General features: G+C 45.3%; 1 long non-coding RNA gene across 2 annotated transcripts in view; it reads left to right on the top strand.

Annotated features, from left to right (window-relative positions):
- Positions 1-317: 317 nt before the first annotated feature.
- LOC147970999 (uncharacterized) overlaps positions 318-23,405 on the top strand; it is a 63,497-nt gene continuing 40,409 nt past the window's right edge. Inside the window, exons 1-2 of one of the 2 annotated variants that reach the window (XR_015604439.1) lie at positions 318-791; positions 978-1,089. This is a non-coding gene — a long non-coding RNA (uncharacterized LOC147970999). The remainder of the gene's footprint in view (positions 792-977; positions 1,090-23,405) is intronic. The other variant, XR_015604438.1, reaches the window with a different exon arrangement.

Raw genomic sequence — 23,405 nt, forward strand, 5'->3', positions numbered from 1 at the left:
AATTAATAATTTGCGAGAGAAATTTGATCTCAATCGCAATGGGATTGTTTTGCGAGAAAATAATAGTTCTCAATTGCAAATCCATATTGTTGTGCGAGAAAACTTAATCTCAATCACGGAGAACATGTTCTATAAAATTTGATATGTGGTAAACACATTGAACATGTCAAGTATCAACATACACATATTTCTGGAATTTTAAAATTCAACAGAAAGTACAGTAATTAACAGGGTCTAAGACATGAACGGAATCACTGCTAGAATTACTGTTAGAATACTATAATATGCTAAAAGGCTGAAATATAGGAGCAATTATAAGCAAATAATAGAGCTGCAGGTGGCCAGAACACATGCAAATGGGCTACGGAGCAGCCCATCTAGGACCGGCCTGGCTAGCCGAATGGATAAGGAGAGAGCGGCGAGGGAGCGATCCCCAACCACATCTATCCCCAAATCCCACGACCGACAAAGGCGGCGACCGTCATGGCCGGTCGGCCGCATTATCAACGATGCACGGAGGTCCCAGGCGCCCCATCCTCCTCCTCTGACGAAGATCCAGCGGGGAGGCCGAATCTGGATGCCTGGACGTCACGCCGGTGGACGGCCCATTGGAGAGCCCGAGCGCTGTCAGGTTCCACGTGCCGGCGCGATGTCCGTGGCTGCACATCGACGCGAAGATGGAGGTCATGATGCGCCGGCGAGCGACGCGAAGGCGTAGGCGTCACCCTTCTAGAATCTCGGTGACGGCAGGCGCTGGAATCCCGGCGACATAGCATCATCGACGACGACAGGTATGCTAAAGTACTAGTTTCTGAAGATAGCGCTTGCAGCGTGCATGATTTAAATCGAAAAGTAGCACCTTATTCTTGTAGCAATTAGATCAAGACCTTTGTATGTACGTGGTTGCTTGATTTTGTTTCTCGATCTTCCCTCACGCTGATTTCTCTTTTCCTTGAGGACAATTCATGGACTTAAAGATCGCAGGAGATCGGGACCTCTTGTAATGCCCTCGATGCAGCTATATCTCCTCCCACGTGTCGAAGCACGACTTAGAGGCATAACCGCATTGAAAGCAATGTGGCAAGTGAGGTAATCTTCACACAACCCATGTAATACATAAGGGAAAGAGATACATAGTTGGCTTACACTCGCCACGTCAGACAATACATGAATATAGCATTACTACAACCAGGTACAATCAAGGTCCGACTACGGAACCAAAATAAAGAACAACCCCAAATGCAACAAAGTCCCCGATCGACCCCAACTGGGCTCCACTACTGATAAACTGGAACGAAACAACACAATTAACGAGATCTTCATCGAGCTCCTCCTTGAACTCGGTTGCGTCACCTGCACGGTATCATCGGCACCTGCAAACTGGTTTTGGAAGTATCTGTGAGTCACGGGGAGTCAGCAATCTCACACCCTCGCGATCAAGACTATTTAAGCTTATAGGAAGGGTAAAAGTATGAGGTGGAGCTGCAGCAAGCGACTAGCATATTTGGTGGCTAACATACACAAAAGAGAGCGAGAAGAGAAGGCAAAGGCACGGTCAAACAATTATGATGAAGAAGTGATCCTAGAACAACCTACGTCAAGCATTACTCCAACACCGTGTTCACTTCTCGGACTCCGCCGAGAAGAGACCATCACGGTTACACACGCGGTTGATCCATTTTAATTAAGTTAAGTTTCAGGTTTTCTACAACCGGACATTAACAAATTCCCATCTGCCCATAACCACGGGCACGGCTTTCGAAAGTTCAAATCCCTGCAGGGGTGTCCCAACTTAGCCCATCACAAGCTCTCACGGTCAACGAAGGATATTCCTTCTCCCAAGACAACCCGATCAGACTCGGCATCCCGGTTACAAGACATCCTCGACAATGGTAAAACAAGTCCAGCAAAGCCACCCAGATGTGCCTACAAATCCCGATAGGAGCTACACATATCTCGTTCTCAGGGCACACCAGATAGGTCAAGCTACGAGTAAAACCAGCCCTCGAGTTGCCCCGAGGTGGCCCCGCAGGCTGCCCATTTCAGACCAACACTCAGAGGAGCACTGTCCCGGGGTGGGGGGTTAAATAAAGATGACCCTTGGGCAGGCCTACCCAAGGGAAAGAAAAGGCTAGGTGGAAAATGGTAAAACCAATGTTGGGCCTTGCTGGAGGAGTTTTATTCAAGGCGAACTGTCAAGGGGTTCCCATTATAACCCAACCGCGTAAGGACCGCAAAATCAAGGAACATAACACCGGTATGACGGAAACTAGGGCAACAAGAGTGGAACAAAACACCAGGCATAAGGCCGAGCCTTCCACCCTTTACCAAGTATATAGATGCATTAATTAAAATAAGAGATATTGTGATATCCCAACAAATCCATGTTCCAACATGGAACAAACTTCACTCCTCATCTTCACCTGCAACTAGCAATGCTATAAGAGGGGCTGAGCAAAGCAGTAACATAGCCAAACAACGGTTTGCTAGGAAAAGGTGGGTTTGAGGCTTGACTTAACAATATGGGAGGCATGGTAAAACATGTGGTAGGTATCGCAGCATAGGCATAGCAAAAGAGCGAGCAACTAGCAGCAAAGATAGAAGTGATTTCGAGGGTATGGTCATCTTGCCTGAAATCCTGCAAGGAAGAAGAACGAGTCCATGAAGAAGACAAACGGACGTAGATGAACGAGTCCTCACAAACACGACGTTATCGGAACTAACCCGAAGAAGCAACACCGGAAAGAAAGCAAACAACATAGTAAACAATCATCACATAAGCATGGCACGATGCGCAGACAAGTATGATGCATGTCTGGTTTAATGAGGCATGGCATGGCAAAGTGCACAAACAACACTACAAATTAAGTGGAGCTTAATATGCAACGAGTTGCATATTGATGAAACACCACATCAATTATTTAGTTCACTCCCGGTTAGGTACTCAACAATATTAAATGTTGGTTAACATGGCAAGAGGTGAAGCATGAGTAAAATACACAGTTAGGCATTTTAAATGAGGCCGGAAACATCAAACAACAATTCCGGTAAATCCTCATGTGCATTTAGAAATTTAAAGCAAACAACAATTTTAACCATTTAAATGTTATTAACATGATGCGGATGACATGAGCAAGTTCTATGCAATTTGGAAAAGTTGGCAAGAGCATGATATGAAGCATTGTCATCGTGGCGAAAACATAAGGGGTGCCACGACAACGATAACGAAAACGGTGCCACGGAAGCGTTCCGGTTCCGGTAACTCGATTGAGATACCGATGCAAAGGAGAAGTGTGGCGGGAGCGTGTCGTGCAAGATGGTGGGGTGATCCCGGTAACCGGGTTCCCACGGGTCGACGACGGTGCCAAGCGAGGGAAACATCTAACGATCACGGGAGGATACAACATCCAAACATGCACCTCAAACAACACATGCATTCGTTCACGGGCCGTCGTCTCGGGGTTATACCTTCGAAGCGTGCAATCGGGACGGTTCTCATTCGGTGCAAAGTAGAGGAAGTAGACGTTCTCGGGATGTTCATAGTGGAAGTAGGGGTACATGACAACGGTAGAGGTACTCGTGATCTTGGCACGGTAGTCGTTCACGTTCTTAGTTGCACAATTTTTCGTAGATGTTTGGGATCACGGCGAGGGACTTGACATCCACGGAGGCTTCGAGGGTCGACAGTAGTTGTTCTCGTATCATCATGAAAGTAGTCGTACTCGGCGATAGTGGTACTTGGTGTTTCGTTCGGTACTCGTTCGAGCATCCAAGGTCTTCGGCGCTATGATAGTCGAACTTGACGTTTCCAAGGGGCTCCGGATGTCGTGGTACTTGGCGAATCCGCGTGGTCTCTGAGAAACTTGAAGGACCGGTTGCTCCGAGTCCTCGGTCCTCATGCTGCTTGCCGAAATCCAAATACAAGAAGGCCTTGGCGAGATCCAGAACAACACCAAAAAGGCCTCGGTTGATAGTGTTCAAAAGGACACGATGAACTGGTCGCCTCCGACGGTGGCAGGTTTCACAGATGGGGTGCTCGCAGGAGTGGTAGAAGCATGGGGAAAGGGCAGCAGGAGGTTGCTGGCTGGCGCGGGCTCACCGGAGCATCTGGTGCTCGCGGTGGCAAGGCGAAGCAGGGCTGAGCAGCTCGGGTGCGGAGGCAGGGTTCGCGGGAGGTTGGCGGCTGCGGCAGAGCTCCTGCACAGCGCGGCGGAGGGAACAGCCACGGTGGGCGCTGGTCGTTGGCAGGGGCTGCAGCGGCTGCAGGAAGCGGGCGGCGCAAGACGGCGTTGGCGCTCCTGCGGGCGTCCATGGCGACGGCGGCCTCCGGCTGGTCCGGTGGCTGGACTCCGGCGACGAGGAGTGGCAAAGGGGAACAAGACGAAGCAGATCTTTCTCTCCCTTCAAGTGGCGGCGCTAGGAGGAGAACGAAGGGAGGCGGCGCGTGGCAGTGGGGCGAGCCATGGGGATCGGCGCGAGGGAGGAGCAGGGGTGCGCCGGGGGAAGGCTCGGTCGATGCTGGCTGTGCTGGAGGAGATTGGGCGCGGGGCTTCTCCCCTAGCTCGAGGTGGAAGGGAGGAAAGGGAGACGAGGGGAGGAAGAGCGAGGGGGATCGGGACGAGCAGAGCGTTGGAGGGAGATGGGGAACGAGGCTCCTGGCGGCGCTACGGGAGGGAGAGAGAGACGAGGGAAAAGGGGATCCGGCCAGGGTGCTAGGGTTAGAGCGGGGGGCGCCTGGGCCTCGAAAGTGGATGGGCCTTAGAGGCCGGCCCAGTGCTGCTGCTGGTTGAAGACCCCAGATGGGCTGGTTTGGCTCTCCCCCTCTCTCTTTAAATTACTGTTTATGCAAATAAATAAAATAAACATAATTTAAGAGAAAGGCCAGGGGTTATGGGAAGGAAAACGCGAGATATAAACATATCTACGAACTCCTGGTTTTATGCACTATTTGAATAAATTGCTTTGGCAATTTTTAGGGGTAGAAAAATAATCCAAGTTTGAACTAAATTCAAACTTGACACATTTTTGAACCCAACCAAAACATCTTCAAATGAGCTGAAAATTGGCAGAGAGGGTTTAGGCATGGTGAACTAGCATCAGGAAAGGAATGAACATTTATGGAGGAGGGGAAAAGGTCACTTGCAAAATGAAAGAAAGAAGGAAGGAGGAGGTGATGATGCATAATCATACATGGAGCATCCAACAATGCAACATGCATGAATATGACAATGCACATGATGGACATGGAAACAACAAGGATGGTGCAATGCACATGATGCAAAGATGAATGCAACAGACGAAACAAATCACACAATGAAACCCGGAAACCCTGGAAGGCATCTGAAGCTCCGGCCTTGGGGCGTTACAACACTCCACCACTATGAGAGGATCTCGTCCCGAGATCTAGGATGGCACCGGAGGGAAACGGAAGAGGAATATAAGAGGTAACATTAAGTTGCTTCTTTGACAAACGAGTGAAACCAAAGAACCTTGAGAGGTTAAACAATTTGCAAGAAGAATACAACAGAGATGAACGAAGTTGAAAACACTCCATTAGAAAAGAGGAACAAGGAACATAATGAGAACCTTTGTAGGTTGAAAGATGTAAGACAAGGGTTGCAATGGGCAAGAAGTACTCCGGTTGAAATGATATGTACAAGGAATGATGAGGATCAATTACAACAACACTCCGGTTGGAAATGGAAGGTAAGAATATGAACCTGACAAAAATGGGATGATGGGTGAAGAAAGCAACATCACAAAGCCTCCGGAAGAAATGAAAGAATGCAAAGAAAAGAACGGAGAAGAAAAACAACATGTTCTACCTCAAATGAATTTGAGAGAGCATACTTAAAAGAAGGATTGAACGGAGTTGTTGGGAAATCAACAACGAAAAGAACAGGCTTGTTGAGGGCTTATGGAAAACATCTCAAAAACTTGAGGTGAAAACCTGCCACAAACGAAAACAATTGCTTGCTTGAGAGCGACGGAGAGATGAAAACATCTTTCATCGCGAGAATAGGAGGAAACTTGGATCATCGATAAACACCATAAATAGCAACATTCCTTAGGGAAGGTTTTAGGTGAAATATAACCCAAGATAACTCCAATGAAGCGATTGGTGGATTTAAGATATCTCATTCTTGACAACATATGAATCATGAAACATGAACTCAAATTATGAAGAATGACATAGCACCACCTCAAATGATACAGTAGAAAGAATTGCACTTCCAAATGCAAAATAAAGAATGCTTGAACTCCTCAAAACAAAACATGTGTTCAGCACCATGTTTAATTTTTGAGTATAGCTTGGCAGATCTTAACTCCGAGAGAAAACTTGAAGAACAATTGAAGAGTGAAAAGAATCCTTGACGAACCATCATGTAGAACCTTCGTGAAGAACTCCGGTAATAAAAGGATGACCAAACGAAAGGAAAGAGAAGTTGAAAACACAAGGTGAAGCCTTGTGGTGATATATGTGGATCTTCGTGATGATGAGAGCTTGGAACTCAGGAAAAGAAAGATGAAAAATTGAAACGAGAATTTGATTAGCCTCCGGAATAAGGAATTAAATTTTCTCGATGAAACAAGAATAAGAATTACATTATGCTTATCCTTCACCAATTTAAATTGATGACAAGCAACAGACTTGGCATACTACTTATTCTCGTAGAAAGGATTAAGAGAGGTATAGCGCAAACTTGAGAAGGTCTTCAACAATCCATCGGTAGGATTAAAAAAACGAATGAATTGATATGATAACCAAGGAAAAGAACTCTTGAACGAACCACCGTAAGAATTGGAAATGAACAAAGTAAAGGGATGAATCACCGGTAAGAATTTGAGAACGAATGAAGATGGTAGAGGGAATTTGATACAAGAGAAAGAAGAGAACACGAGCTGATTATAGAATATTTGAATGATGCACCGGTAAGATTTAGAGAAAGAGAACTGAAGGCTAAAATAATAATTCTGAAATGATGGCCTTCGGAGGAAAGAAATGAAAACAACTCCTGAAATGCTCCGGATAGGTGAAAAGAATACTCACAACCGAACACAATTATGAGAGGATGGCAACAAGCTAGAATCACGAATCTTGAATAGAATGGAGCAAGATATGGAGGAGAACTCTTCTTCAGTCTTCAAATCCTGAGAATTACGACGAGAAACACCACCAAATTGTTGAAATACTCCGGGATGACGAATAGAAAGGTTGAACCAACGGTGAAAAGAATTTAACAGATCTTGGAGAAATACATATGACTGATGATAATTCATTCTTACGTCAAACTTTGAGATGAATTTGGGAATAGCTCTGGAAAAATAGAAGAGTCAGGTAAGATCCTGGAAAAGACTTGTGGGTTAGGGCCCACTCAAAAGAAACACCGTTGAAGGATTTAAAAGATAGATTGCACCGGTTGAGTTAACTGACTTGAATGAGATAGCATTCTCGAAAGATCTTGAAATAATGAGAATAAACTCTAGCATCTTCTGAGATATCTTCAGCACTCCGGAACAAATGAATAGCGAGAGGTGAACGATTAAGAATTGCACCGGCATGAGAAAGCATTGAAATGAGGAAAAGGTATGATCAACAAAGCTTGACTTGAAACCACTGGAGAAGAAACATAACGAATAATGATGAACTTGAGGCTCTGTTAGGATCTTCATAAGAATCACCGGATAAGAACATTGAAAGAAAAGACTGAAAAGTCTTCCCATCAATAAAAGGATACTTGAATAAGAAATCTGAGTCCTTGAATACAAAGGGTGGGAGGGTGGGAAAACAAAGGCAACTTGGAACGGATGAAGCAAACACCGATGAGAAGAACTGATAATTGATCTTGCAGATGTTGAAATGATCGGATCCACTTGAGGAGAAACACGCTGGTTGAAAAAGAATTAACATGACAATCTCGATTATCAAGAAGGATTGGTATTCACATAGAAGTATGAGAACACCGCTTAGGAAAGGTATGGAATCAACACTTGACTTCGAAGCAACTCGAATACCACAACAAAAACAAAACAAAGGATTGGCTTGCAGAATAAGCCGGAACAAACATATGATAGAGATTTCGTCCGAAGTTATCGTGGTGGGGCCCACACAGGCTCGATCGTACAGCACCATCATGTACAAGGCAGTGCACATGACATACGAAACGTCCTCGAGTCAGCATAGCCAAGGACTCTTTAAGACACAACGAGACCACTGTAAAATTAACCGTGGATAAGCAGACCACTAGACGTCGAACCCCAATTTCATATCATACATCTGTCGGAAAGATATCCTAAGAGCTACTTGAATACCCACTTATAAACTCCCGAAACTTTCCGATTATGCAATCAGGTGTTGGGTATACAGGGGAAGCATAATATCTCACCCAAAACTAGCAAATCCTACATCCAGCTGTATCCATCCTTCAACACATAACCAAGAAACCTTCGGAAATTGTTTACCTCAACCTTTGAAAAGCATCCGTTATACGAGTTATGGCAATACTCCTGAACTCCTGCCCCAGTACTAGGTGGCATCAAGGTTATCTCACCAACAACTGCATAAAAGAGATTTTCGATGTTGGCGAAACTCAGGTATTCCAGAACTGCAACGATAAAATTGTGACGACAACACCTCAGAGCTCAACTCCCCGGGACACTGCCACAACCCCTAAATGTCAGGAGGCACCAAGAACAATGTTCTCGTCACAAAACCATCAGAACGATTCCAAGATACCCGCGTGATCCTTAAATTTTTTTAGTGAAATTTGAGAAGAGAAGAGTCAAAACTCTACGTTAGGAGGCCTCACCAGAGCGACGAAGGGACTGAGGAGTAAAAGCAATCCTACTCTCTGATATACATAATCCTAAATGACTTAAAACATTTTTCTAGAATCAACAACGCTAGCGATTCGATCAAGCAGGGGGCTCCTAAGTCGGGGAAGGCTCTGACTACCAACTTGTAACGCCCGCGATGCGGCTATATCTCCCACGTGTCGAAGCATGAGTTAGAGGCATAGCCGCATTGAAAGCAATATCGCAAGTGATGTAATCTTCACACAACCCATGTAATACATAAGGGAAAGAGATACATAGTTGGCTTACACTCGCCACTTTACATAATACATGAATATAGCATTACAACAACCAGGTAAAATCAAGGTCCGACTACGGAACCAAAATAAAGAACAACCCCAAATGCAACAAAGTCCCCGATTGCCCCAACTGGGCTCCACTACTGATCAACTGGAACGAAACAACACAATGAACGATATCTTCATCAAGCTCCTCCTTGAACTCGGTTGCGTCACCTGCACGGTATCATCGGCACCTGCAAACTGGTTTTGGAAGTATCTATGAGTCATGGGGACTCAGCAATCTCACACCCTCGCGATCAAGACTATTTAAGCTTATAGGAAGGGTAAAAGTAAGAGGTGGAGCTGCAGCAAGCGACTAGCATATTTGGTGGCTAACATATGCAAAAGAGAGCGAGAAGAGAAGGCAAAGGCACGGTTAAACAATTATGATCAAGAAGTGATCCTAGAACAATCTACGTCAAGCATTACTCCAACACCGTGTTCACTTCTCGGACTCCGCCGAGAAGAGACCATCACGGTTACACACGCGGTTGATGCATTTTAATTAAGTTAAGTTTCAGGTTTTTTACAACCGGACATTAACAAATTCCCATCTGCCCATAACCGCGGGCACGGCTTTCGAAAGTTCAAATCCCTGCAGGGGTGTCCCAACTTAGCCCATCACAAGCTCTCACGGTCAACGAAGGATATTCCTTCTCCCAAGACAATCCGATCAGACTCGGCATCCCGGTTACAAGACATCCTCGACAATGGTAAAACAAGTCCAGCAAAGCCACCCAGATGTGCCGACAAATCCCGATAGGAGCTGCACATATCTCGTTCTCAGGGCACACCGGATAGGTCAAGCCACGAGTAAAACCAGCCCTCGAGTTGCCCCGAGGTGGCCCCACAGGCTGCCCATTTCGGACCAACACTCAGAGGAGCACTGGCCCGGGGGGGGGGGGGTTAAATAAAGATGACCCTTGGGCAGGCCTACCCAAGGTAAAGAAAAGGCTAGGTGGCAAATGGTAAAACCAATGTTGGGCCTTGCTAGAGGAGTTTTATTCAAGGGGAACTGTCAAGGGGTTCCCATTATAACCCAACCGCGTAAGGAACACAAAATCAAGGAACATAACACTGGTATGACGGAAACTAGGGCAACAAGAGTGGAACAAAACACCAGGCATAAGGCCGAGCCTTCCACCCTTTACCAAGTATATAGATGCATTAATTAAAATAAGAGATATTGTGATATTCCAACAAATCCATGTTCCAACATGGAACAAACTTCAATCCTCATCTTCACCTGCAACTAGCAACGCTATACGAGGGGCCGAGCAAAGCGGTAACATAGCCAAACAAAGGTTTGCTAGGAAAAGGTGGGTTAGAGGCTTGGCTTAACAATATGGGAGGCATGGTAAAACATGTGGTAGGTATCGCAGCATAGGCATAGCAAAAGAGCGAGCAACTAGCAGCAAAGATAGAAGTGATTTCAAGGGTATGGTCATCTTGCCTGAAATCCTGCAAGGAAGAAGAACGAGTCCATGAAGAAGACAAATGGACGTAGACGAACGAATCCTCACAAAGACGACGTTATCGGAACTAACCCGAAGAATCAACACCGGAAAGAAAGCAAACAACATAGTAAACAATCATCACATAAGCATGGCACGATGCGCAAACAAGTATGATGCATGTCTGGTTTAATGAGGCATGGCATGGCAAAGTGCACAAACAACACTACAAATTAAGTGGAGCTCAATATGCAACGAGTTACATATTGATGAAACACCACATCAATTATTTAGTTCACTCCCGGTTAGGTACTCAACAATATTAAATGTTGGTTAACATGGCAAGAGGTGAAGCATGAGTAAAATACACAGTTAGGCATTTTAAATGAGGCCGGAAACATCAAACAACAATTCTGGTAAATCCTCATGTGCATTTAGCAATTTAAAGCAAACACCAATTTTAACCATTTAAATGTTATTAACATGATGCGGATGACATGAGCAAGTTTTATGCAATTTGGAAAAGTTGGCAAGAGCATGATATGAAGCATTGTCATCGTGGCGAAAACGTAAGGGGTGCCACGACAACGATAACGAAAACGGTGCCACGGCAGCATTCCGGTTCCGGTAACTTGATTGAGATACCGATGCAAAGGAGCAGTGTGACGGGAGCGTGTCGTGCAAGATGTTGGGGTGATCCCGGTAACCGGGTTCCCACGGGTCGACGACGGTGCCAAGCGAGGGAAACATCTAACAATCACGGGAGGATACAACATCCAAACATGCACCTCAAACAACACATGCATCCGTTCACGGGCCGTCGTCTCGGGGTTATACCTTCGAAGCGTGCAATCGGGACGGTTCTCGTTCGGTGCAAAGTAGAGGAAGTAGACGTTCTCAGGACGTTCGTAGTGGAAGTAGGGGTACATGACGACGGTAGAGGTACTCGTGATCTTGGCGGCGGTAGTCGTTCACGTTCTTAGTTGCACAATTTTCCGTAGATGTTCGGGATCATGGCGAGGGACTTGACGTCCACGGAGGCTTCGAGGGTCGACGGTAGTTGTTCTCGTATCATCATGAAAGTAGTCGTACTCGGCGATAGTGGTACTTGGTGTTTCGTTCGGTACTCGTTCGAGCATCCAAGGTCTTCGGCGCTATGATAGTCGAACTTGACGTTTCCAAGGGGCTCCGGATGTCGTGGTACTTGGCGAATCCGCGTGGTCTCTGAGAAACTTGAAGGACCGGTTGCTCCGAGTCCTCGGTCCTCATGCTGCTTGCCGAAATCTAAAAACAAGAAGGCCTTGGCGAGATCCAGAACAACACCAAAAAGGCCTCGGTTGATAGCGTTCAAAAGGACACGATGAATTGGTCGCCTTCGACGGCGGGGGGTTTCGCAGATGGGGTGCTCGCAGGAGTGGTAGAAGCATGGGGCAAGGGCATCAGGAGGTTGCTGGCTGGCGCGGGCTCACGGGAGCATCCGGTGCTCGCGGTGGCAAGGCAAAGTAGGGCTGAGCAGCTCGGCGCGGAGGCAGGGTTCGCGGGAGGTTGGCGGCTGCGGCAGAGCTCCTACACAGCGCGGCAGAGGGAACGACCACGACGGGCGCTGGTCGTCGGCAGGGGCTGCAGCGGCTGCAGGCAGTGGGCGGCGCAAGACGGCGTTGGCGCTCCTGCGGGCATCCATGGCGACAGCGGCCTCCGGCTGGTCCGGTGGCTGGACTCCGGCGACGAGGAGTGGCAAAGGGGAATGAGACAAAGCAGCTCTTTCTCTCCCTTCAAGTGGCGGCGCTAGGAGGAGAACAAAGGGAGGCGGCGCGTGGCAGTGGGGCGAGCCATGGGGATCGGCGTGAGGGAGGAGGAGGGGTGCGCCGGGGAAGGCTCGGTCGACGCCGGCTGTGCTGGAGGAGATTGGGCGGGGGGCTTCTCCCCTGGCTCGAGGTGGAGGGGAGGAAAGGGAGACGAGGGGGATCGGGACGAGCAGAGCGCTGGAGGGAGATGGGGAACGAGGCTCCTGGCGGCGCTACGGGAGGGAGAGAGATGAGGGAAAAGGGGATCGGGCCATGGTGCTAGGGTTAGAGCGGGGGGCGCCTGGGCCTCGGAAGTGGATGGGCCTTAGAGGCCGGCCCAGTGCTGCTACTGGTTGAAGACCCCAGATGGGCTGGTTTGGCTCTCCCTCTCTCTCTCTTTAAATTACTGTTTATTCAAATAAATAAAATAAACATAATTTAAGAGAAAGACCAGGGGTTATGGGAAGGAAAACGCGAGATATAAACATATCCACGAACTCCTGGTTTTATGCACTATTTGAATAAATTGCTTTGGCAATTTTTAGGGGTAGAAAAATAATGCAAGTTTGAATTAAATTAAAACTTGACGCATTTTTGAACCCAACCAAAACATCTTCAAATGAGCTGAAAATTGGCAGAGAGGGTTTAGGCATGGTGAACTAGCATCAGGAAAAGAATGCACATTTATGGAGGAGGGGAAAAGGTCACTTGCCAAAATGAAAGAAAGAAGGAAGGAGGTGGTGATGATGCATAATCATACATGGATCATCCAACAATGCAACATGCATGAATATGACAATGCACATGATGGACATGGAAACAACAAGGATGGTGCAATGCACATGATGCAAAGATGAATGCAACAGACGAAACAAATCACACAACGAAACCCGGAAACCCTGGAAGGCATCTGAAGCTCCGGCCTTGGGGCGTTACACCTCTGGAATTGCTGCCTCTGCTTGAGGCGGTCGCGGCCTACTTGGCCCTGTCGCTGTCGGCTCCACCTGAAGACCGCCGTGGGGGTTCTCTATGAGGCGTAACCGCCGTCTCGGGCATGGCCTATTTCTCTCAACGAAGAGCAACGGGCTGATAACGTGTTTGAAGTTGGAAACGAGAGAGACTCGATCGATGGAAAGCAGTAATGAGAATAGATGTCTTTATTGATGAGAGCGCTACTATTTATACAAAGCCAAGGGATGCTTCTCAATAGGCGCCCATATAGGAGGATGGGAGCAACTGTCGCGACTATTGCCAAAAGACAACTACCACCGGTTCCTATAAAGCAGGGATTAACCCATTAATTAATACATATTAATTAATCCTAACATAGACTTTGACGATCCGACTACGAACGTGCGAGGACGTCGCGCCTTAGCAATCGCTAAACCAACTCCGAGAGATTATTAACCATGCCGGAGCACGATCAACCTGACCACGAGGTTCTATTTCCTGCAAGCAAACTAAGAACAAGCAATAAACTACGATTGCAATCTGGATATTGCGAATATAAGATGAAAGCTTTATTGATCAAGGTGGGGTTCTGGGACGTCTTGGTCTGGTCGTTGAACACAAACGAAGTACGCGAAGTTGCAGCTATGGCAAACTTTTAATCTAAACAAAACCCAAAGTCTAAATGAGCCCTAAGAGCTGTATATATGGAGGAAGAGCGGGGGAATTTCGTGGCCCCTTGTAGGAGGGGTCCAAAACCAACCCGAGCTCTCTTTTCCCCACACATACAGACTCTAAAAACAACTTATACTTCTGTATTTCAAAATTACATGGGCCTAGCCCAATAATAAGGTGACGCAACACCTATAATAGACTTTGGTCGAAATTTGTGAAGTGGCATCTTGTATATTTCGTTCAAGCCTTCATGCACTCATTACGGTGGCTTCAAAGTCCTACAATCATCACTTGAAATTCCGTTCTTGTTCCCCTTGCACGTGCGAACATCTTCATGCTTGTTCTTGTTCCAATGTTCATCATTCTCCAAGCTAGGCCCTTCATTTGTAAGCAAAACAAATGTATCCAATTTAGGTAGCATCATATTCTCATGAACATTAGAATCATTACCAAGAAACGAAAGTGCCTAGTAATTTAATTGGCGTGCACGAGCTCTAGTAATTAGTCCAGTATGTATAGCAGCAAGGGCTATTGGTGTAACAATGGTATTGATGTCCTCATCATCCTCCCCTTCTTGAAATGAAGTCGTCCTCGACGGAAACTTATCTTCCTCATCCAAATAAGGCTTCGATCTGCAATGTTAAAAGTGGGACTAACCCCAAAATCTGCAGGCAGTTCAAGTTTATATGCATTATCATTTATTTTCTCTAACACCTTAAAAGGACCATCAGCACATGGCATTAGCTTTGACTTGCGCAAATCAGGAAATCTATCCTTATGCAAATGTAAACAAACAAGATCTCCAGGTGCAAACACAACATGTTTTCTATCCTTATATTCAGCAAGTTTATATTTAGCATTCATACACTCAATGTTTTACTTAGTTAACTCATGCATTTTTAATATCAATTCAGCACGTTGTTTAACATCAATATTAACCTTCTCCGAAGATGGAAGAGGCAACAAATCAATAGGTGCACGAGGTAGGAAACCATACACAATTTCAAAAGGGCACATCTTAGTAGTATAATGCAACGGACGATTATAAGCAAATTCAATACGAGGCAAGCATTCTTCCCATATTTTCTTATTATTCTTCAAAACAGCCCTAAGCATAGTAGATAATGTTCTATTGACTACTTCAGTTTGTCCATCAGTTTGGGGGTGACAAGTAGTACTAAAAAGCAGTTTAGTCCCCAACTTAGCCCATAAACATCTCCAAAAGTGGCAAAAAAATTAGTATCACGATCTGAAACAATAGTATTTGGCACACCATGCAAGTGAATAATTTCACGAAAGAACAAATCAGCAACATTAATGACATCATCGCTTTTATGACATGGTATAAAGTGTGCCATTTTTAAGAATCTATCCACGATAACAAATATGCTATCCCTCCCCTTCTTTGTTCGAGGTAATCCTAAAATAAAATCCATAGATATATCCTCCCAAGGAACTCTAGGTACAGGCAAAGACATATATAAATCATGAGGACTGAGTCATGACTTAGCTTTTTGACATGTAGTGCAGCGAGCAACAAAACGCTCTACATCTCGTATCATCTTTCGCCAAAAGAAATGTGTAGCAAGTACGTCCTCCGTCTTCTTCACTCCAAAGTGTCCCATTAATCCTCCCATGCGCCTCCTGCAACAACAAAAGACGAATGGAGCTAGCTGGAATGCATAGCTTGTTAGCACGGAACACAAATCTATCATTAACGATGAACTTGATCCATGTTCTTCCTTCTTTACAATTCTGCATTACATCTTTAAAATCAGCATCATGCACATATTGATCTTTGATGGTCTCCAAACCAAATATTTTGAAGTCAAGTTGTGAAAGCATAGTATAGCGACGAGACAATGCATCAACAATAACATTTTCTTTACCCTTCTTGTGTTTAATGACATAAGGGAAAGTCTCAATGAATTCAACCCATTTAGCAATACTATGATTCAGTTTATCTTGACTTTTAATATGTTTCAAAGATTCATGATCAAAATGTATAACAAATTCTTTGGGCCATAAATAATGTTGCCATGTCTCTAAAGTCCGAACAAGAGCATATAATTATTTATCATAAGTAGAATAATTCAGACTAGGCCCACTCAATTTTTCAGAAAAGTATGCAACATGTTTGCCATCTTGTAATAACACACCTCCTAATCCAATTACACTAGCATCACATTCAAGCTCAAAAGTCTTATTAAAATCAGGAAGTTGGAGTAAAGGAGCATGTCTCAACTTATCTTTCAACACCGTGAAGACTTCTTTCTGTGTGGTACCCCAAACAAAAGGCACATCCTTCTTTGTAAGCTCATTGAGAGGTGCAGCAATGGTGCTGAAATCTCTCACAAAACGCCTATAGAAACCAGTGAGGCCAAGGAAACTCCTCACATGTGTGACCGTTTTGTGCTACGGCCAACTCACAATAGTTTCAATATTGGATTTATCAACTTCAATTCCCTGTGGAGTAACAAAATAGCCAAGAAAAGATACTGGATCGATGCAAAAGGTGCACTTCCCAAGGTTACCAGACAAAAGTGCATCATGTAGAGCAATAAAAACAACATGTAAATGTTCCAAATGTTCTTCCAAAGATTTGCTATAAATCAGTATATCATCAAAATAAGACTACCACAAATCATCCAGTAAAAGCACGTAAAGCTTCGTTCATTAATCTCATGAAAGTACTAGGTGCATTAGTTAACCCAAAAGTCATGACTAACCACTCATATAAACCAAACTTAGTTTTAAATGTTGTTTTCCATTCATCTCCCAATTTCATATAAATTTGATGGTATCCACTACGCAAATCAACTTTGGAGAATATTGTAGAGCCACTCAATTCATCAAGCATATCATCTAGCCTAGGAATAGGATGACGATAACGAATAGTAATATTATTAATGCATGTACAATCAACACACATACATGATGTACCATCCTTTTTTGGCACTAGAATAATTGGAACAACACAAGGACTAAGGGATTCACACACCTTTGTTGAGCAGCTCCTGGACCTAACGCATAATCTCCTTTGTCTCCTCTGGATTGGTACGGTATGGTGCACGGTTGGGTAGCGATGCACCAGGAATTAAGTCAATCTGATGCTCAATCCCTTGAATAGGTGGTAATCCCGGTGGCACATCTTGTGAAAAGACATCAGCTAACTCCTGCAAAATGTTAGTGATAACAGGAGGCAAAGAGGAAGGCACACCCTCAAATGGAAATAATGCCTCTTTGCACACAAAAGCATAGCAAACGGATTTGCTAAAACCTAGCTCATCAATATCATATTTGGTGGCAAGTAAACATGCATTTTTCAATTTAATTTCAGAAGCAACACTAGATGGTTTACTATTAGGCTTCATTGGTTGCTCAAATTCTTTTGCCACAATCTGATTTTCACTCTTATTTTTCTCTTGTTTTTCTTTATTAGCTCTATTAATATCATCTTTCAAAATGGAATCAGGATTGGAAGCAAAGTAATATGTTTATCCTTATGAACAAGATTATATTGATTGTTTCTACCATGGTCTACAGAATTTTTATCAAATTGCCATGGTCTACCAAGTAATCAGGAACATGCTTGCATGGGTACCGCATCACAATCAACATAATCAGCATATGTAGAGATACTAAAATGCACACGAACAGTACACGTTACCTTAACCTTGCTGCTGTTGTTGAACCATTGGATGTAGTAAGGATGTGGATGTGGTCTTGTGGTGAGAGATAGCTTCTCCACCATCTCCATGCTAGCTAAATTTTTGCCGCTCCCTCCATCTATGATGACACGAACAGAACGTTCCTTCACAACTTCCTTTATATGGAACAAATCATGCCTCTGATTTTTCTCAGCTTGTGTGGCCTGCACACTCAAAACACGTTGAGCAACTAAACTTTCATACCTGTCAGCATCTTCAGCAGCCATGTATTGCGTCTCATGATCAGAATCATCTCCACCGTGTTCTTCACTTGTAATAAGAGACAAAGTCTCCTCATCATAGTCACTAGCGGACTCATACCCACCATCCTTAGTAGCAACTATCACACGCTGATATTTGCATTCTCTCGCATAATGACCTCTTCCCTTACAACAACGACAAATAATATCACTTGTGTGCCCTATTGATGCCATGCATGGAAGAAGAAGAACTCTGTGCAGGCCCGGTAGGTGTGCTCTTGGCAGATAGTGATGGTTGTGCCTGTTTCCTTGTATCACGGCTCAACCCGGCAATCCAACCCATGGGTTTGGCCGCCCATGGGCACCCTACCCGAATGGGTAGGGTATGGGTCGCCATCTTCACCCATGGGTCTTGTCCATGGGTAACCCGTTTAGTAGTGGGTAGGGTATGGGCGCAGGTTTGTGCCCATGGGTCACCCGATGGGTCACCCGATTAATATTAATAATCATATTTATTTGTTTTACATGCTGATTGTTATTTGAATAAAGTCACTTTATATAGACATTTTTCTCTAAAAATATCATCGACTAGCCTGCACTATATAGTTCAGAACTAGCTGCCAGCTTTCCCAGCAAAATAGAGTAATCTTTGGTCAGCCCACAACATGCAGCCCAAGTGCTTTCACATGCAGTTAACTGGGGGTCCAAGACGAGCCCAAACCCTGGGCATTGCTCCTTTTTTCATTCACACTGGGACAAAATTTGTTTTGAGATTGGCCCATGCAGATAACTAGCCGCACCACACTACTACCTCACAGGTGCATAGTTTAGTACCACCTCGACCAGCTAGGAAGAATGAAAGCATCTGCAGCACTATACAACGAGGAGGAGGCTGGCTACCTAGTTACTGGTTGTGGCGTATGGCATAAACGCTTTGTTATTAAATGACAAATAGTTTGGGTTGAAAGACCCTGCCTTAAAATGTTGGGCAAGAAAAATTGATCATAAACTATTATTTGAAATGGCCTGTGCTGCCATACCCGATGGGTGCCCGACTGGGTCGGGTTACCCGGTGGGTTCGGGCATGGGTCCCGTTCTGGACCCATGGGTAGGGTGATGGGTTGATGATTGACCCGATAGTGGAGTCGGGCATGGGTCTGGTATAGGTCGACCCGGCCAAACCCGACTTGATTGCCAGGTTGATGGCTGGAGGTGACAGCTGATGGAGGTGTCGGTGCAGTAGAATGTGTGGAAGTAGAGGATGCATGCGGTGTCCACGATGAAGGTCGACTTACAGAAAAGTTAGTTCGCACCAGTGCATGTCGATCCTGCACTTCACGTTTAGCTTTACAAGCAAGATGGAATAAACGAGTGATATTATTATACTCCTTATACTCTAGAATAGTATGAATCTCTCTATTTAATCCACCCATAAGACATGCAAGCATAGCTTCATTCTCCTCAACAATACCACATCTAATCATGCCAGTTTGTAATTCCTGGTAATATTCTTCTACAAAATATTTTCCTTGTCTTAAGCGCTGCAATTTTTGAAGCAATTCATGTTGATAATATGGTGGAGCCCAACAAGTACGCATAGCAGTTTCCAAAGTAGCCCAATTAGTAGGAATATTATCATGATATAATCTACAATATTTAGACCACCAAACAGAAGCAAAACTAGTGAATTCACAAACAACATCAGCAACACGTCTTTCCTCAGGATATTGTAAGCATGTGAACCGTTGTTCAGTTTCTAACTCCCAAGTCAAATATACATCAGGAATGTATCTACCCCCAAACGTTGGAATATTCAATTTTAGTTTAGGAATATGGTCATAATCCTGTACCTGAGGTGGTGATGTAGCCCTACCATTGTGATTATATGCTTGAGGTCGACCTGGTGCTGGTGGTTGCATGTAGTTCTGATTTTGATCAACCTCATCCTCGTAATAGTCCTACACCTCTGCAGTAGCAGCAAGAGCTATAGAAGCATCAACAACAGTAGCAGCGGCATGAGAATTTTGTCCAGGCAAAAGATTAACATGGCCCGCTCGGCGGAGGGCTATTTCGCAACGTGGAGGTTGTTGTTGTTGTTGTTGTTGTTGCAATGGTGCAGTAGAGGGAGTAGGTGGAGGTAGATGCGCAAGCACTTCAGCAAACTTGGCATCCAAGTTGTTGTCAATTTTCTTCTCAACGTCATCAATCCTCGCTAATGCCTTGCCAAAACTGGCCATCACGTCTTCTACCCGTTGACCCAACATTTCCTGGAATTTATGATGGAGCTCCTTGTTCGTCATGTTCTCCCAGACCAGCTCATCCGCTTGTGATCCTGGCATGGTTAGCAGCAAGATAAAAACACAAGAATATGTCCTATAGAATGCTAGGAAGTGGTGGTGGTGTTGTGGAAAGTCACAAATCCGTCAAGCGAATCTCAAATTCTTACCAGTTCTTACCAAGCAACAGGTGGTGATTGGCAACCGTTGTAGCCAAAACTCTCAAAGCTTGGATAGAGAATTACCAGGGAGAGTCAAACGCACGACGTAGATGTATGTGGACCTGGGAAGGCTTATAATATGGTAGCAAAAAGTGTCAGTAATAACCAATTCAAAGATGCAAAGTTGAATATGAAGGAATTATGCCCTAGAGGCAATAATAAAGTTGTTATTTATATTTCCTTATATCATGATAAATGTTTATTATTCATGCTAGAATTGTATTAACCGGAAACCTAGTACATGTGTGAATACATAGACAAACTGAGTGTCACTAGTATGCCTCTACTTGACTAGCTCATTAATCAAAGATGGTTAAGTTTCCTAGCCATGGACAAAGAGTTGTCATTTGATTAACGGGATCACATCATTAGAGAATGATGTGATTGACTTGACCCATCCGTTAGCTTAGCACGATGATCGTTTAGTTTGTTGCTATTGCTTTCTTCATAACTTATACATGTTCCTATGACTATGAGATTATGCAACTCCCGAATACCGGAGGAACACTTAGTGTGCTATAAAACATCACAACATAACTGGGTGACTATAAGGATGCTCTACAGGTGTCTCCGATGGTGTTTGTTGAATTGGCATAGATCGAGATTAGGATTTGTCACTCCGTGTATCGGAGAGGTATCTCTGGGCCCTCTCGGTAATACACATCACTATAAGCCTTGCAAGCAATGTGACTAATGAGTTAGTTACGGGATGTTGCATTATGGAACGAGTAAAGAGACTTGCTGGTAACGAGATTGAACTAGGTATTGAGATACCGACGATCGAATCTCGGACAAGTAACATACCGATGACAAAGGGAACCGCGTATGTTCTTATGCGGTTTGACCAATAAAGATCTTCGTAGAATATGTAGGAGCCAATATGAGCATCCAGGTTCCGCTATTGGTTATTGACCAGAGATGAGTCTCGGTCATGTCTACATAGTTCTCGAACCCGTAGGGTCCGCACGCTTAACGTTCGATGACGATCTGTATTATGAGTTTATGTGTTTTGATGTACCGAAGGTTGTTCGGAGTCCCGGATGAGATCACAGACATGACGAGGAGTGAGGGAGTCCTGGATTAGGGGGTCTCCGGACAGCCGGACTATATCCTTTGGCCAGACTGTTGGACTATGAAGATACAAGATTGAAGACTTTGTCCCGTGTCCGGATGGGACATTACTTGGCGTGGAAGGCAAGCTAGGCAATACAGATATGTATATCTCCTCCTTTGTAACCGACCTTGTGTAACCCTAGCCCCCTCCGGTGTGTATATAAACCAGAGGGTTTTAGTCCATAGGACAACATACAATCATACCATAGGCTAGCTTCTAGGGTTTAGCCTCTCTGATCTCGTGGTAGATCAACTCTTGTAATACTCATATCATCAAGAACAATCAAGCAAGACGTAGGGTTTTACCTCCATCAAGAGGGCCCGAACCTGGGTAAACATCATGTCCCCTGCCTCCTGTTACCATCCGCCTTAGACGCACAGTTCGGGACCCCTTACCTGAGATCCACCGGTTTTGACACCGACATTGGTGCTTTCATTGAGATTTCCATTGTGTCGTCACCATAAGGCTTGATGGCTCCTTCCATCATCGCTAGCGATGCGGTCCAGGGTGAGGCTTTCCTCCCCGGATAGATCTTCGTATTCAGTGGCTTTGCACTGCGGACCAATTCGCTTGGCCATCTGGAGCAGATTGAGAGCTACGCCCCTGGCCATCAGGTCAGATTTGGAAACTTGAATTACACGGCCGATATTCACGGAGACTTGATCTTCAGCGGATTCGAGCCCATGCCGGACGCGACGCGCAGTCACGATGAGCAAGACATAACTCTACCGTCAGACAATGTTCGGGAGATCGCATCCGCAGCTACTCCGGCCTTTAATCCAGAGCAAGTCACGCCATCCGAGAGCGGAGGGATGGACCCCGCCATGGAGGCCGCACTCTCAGTGGCGATAGAGCTGGACACTGACTTCACCCCGTACGAGAGCCGTGTCGCCGAACCACTGGATTTATCCCCAGCCACGGACTCTGAGCCGCCTACATCTGTGCCTGTCAAAACTGACGGGTCAAAACCGACGGGGTACCGATCATGGAGTTCACCTGCGTGGATATCTTTCAGCACTCACCTTTCGGAGATGTGCTAAATTCATTAAGGTCCCTCTTCCTGTCAGGAGAACCGTGGCCGAACTATGTCCGGCTAGAATGGGATGCGGATGACGAAGAAATTTGCTGCCCACCCACCACCCACTTAGTAGCCACTATTGATGACTTAACCGACATGCTCGACTTCGACTCCGAAGACATCAACGGTATGGACGACGATGCAGGAGACGAACCGGAACCACCGCCCACAGGGCGCTGGACCGCTACTTCATCACATGACATATACATGGTGGACACCCCCAACGAAGCCAATGGCGATGAGAAAGCGGAGGATGACCCCTCCAAGAAGCAACCCAAGCGCCGACGTCAGCAGCACCGCTCTAGGTCCCGCCATAGCAAAAACAGCGATAATAATAGTCCACGTGACTCTGGAAGAGACGACAACTGCACCACCCCGGTGGCAGAAAATGATCAAGATGCAAAGTGTAAACATAGTACGGATCCGACGTCCGAACACGATGACGCCAAAGATAAGCCTCATCAATCCCCGTCTAGGGAAGAAAACAGTCCAGACGAGGATGCACCCATCATCCCGGAAACACACTTGGAGCAAGAGAACCTCCGCAGAAGGCTTACTGCCACAACGAGAAGCCTGAAGAAACAGAAGCAAAGGCTCAAGGTCGCACAAGATACGCTCAACAGCAAGTGGAACAAAGTAACAAAGTATGGTGGAAGTTACCATCCAAATAGCTATCCAAAGCGTAAGCTATTACCGGAATTCGATGATGAGGCCTTAGAGCCCATACAACCGAAAAGTGATATGGCCAACCAGCCGGATCCACCACCCTATGAACGCGATAGAGCGGATAGCAAAATCACGCATAAGT

Source organism: Triticum urartu, chromosome 5A (genome assembly GCF_056163025.1).
Source record: "Triticum urartu cultivar PI428250 chromosome 5A, HENAU_Tu73, whole genome shotgun sequence".
NCBI classification, from domain to species: Eukaryota; Viridiplantae; Streptophyta; class Magnoliopsida; order Poales; family Poaceae; genus Triticum; species Triticum urartu.